Source organism: Stegastes partitus, unplaced genomic scaffold (assembly GCF_000690725.1).
Source record: "Stegastes partitus isolate 25-593 unplaced genomic scaffold, Stegastes_partitus-1.0.2 Scaffold553, whole genome shotgun sequence".
In the NCBI taxonomy this organism is placed as follows: Eukaryota; Metazoa; Chordata; class Actinopteri; family Pomacentridae; genus Stegastes; species Stegastes partitus.
This window is the reverse complement of record NW_007578284.1, coordinates 67,625-68,208: the sequence shown is the minus strand read 5'-3', so window position 1 is coordinate 68,208 and position 584 is coordinate 67,625.

The following is a 584-nucleotide window of genomic DNA, read 5'->3' as shown; positions in this document are numbered from 1 at the left end:
GGGATAGGCTCCGCCCCCCATGACCCTAGTGAGGACTAAGGTGTATACTAGCTGATAATGACTCACATTAAAAATACAGGTTTTATACCTGCTTGTATACAGGTACAAGCTTGACTTTTTTCCCCCTAAATCTTTACAACACATGTAGAGACACATGTAGAGACACCACCCATGTTGTTGTAACTGCACACATGAACAGTGTGGAGAAGTAAACAGGTGTTTGTTCTGCAGGTCAAGCGGTGGAGGGCATGGTGTGTAAATTGACGGGAGGCGACAAAAAGGAAGAAGGAGGAGGTGAGTTTAAAACAACATCGTTCAGAGCTGCTCCAAGTTTAGCATCATTTTGTCTTTTAACTTCTTTTCACCACAGAAGCATCGAGCTGCAGCACAGTCAGCTAGCTGTGAGCTGATGTCTTGTTTTTTGCTTGTTTTTTTAAAAAAAATAAAAAATCAATTTGGAACAAACAAACAGCAAGACTGATCAGCTCAAAACTATTGAACTGGTTCTAGATCCTCCAGGGTGCCATGAAGGCAGTTTCAGACGCAGCTCGACTCACTGTTGATGCTGTTTGTTTGTGTTTTTA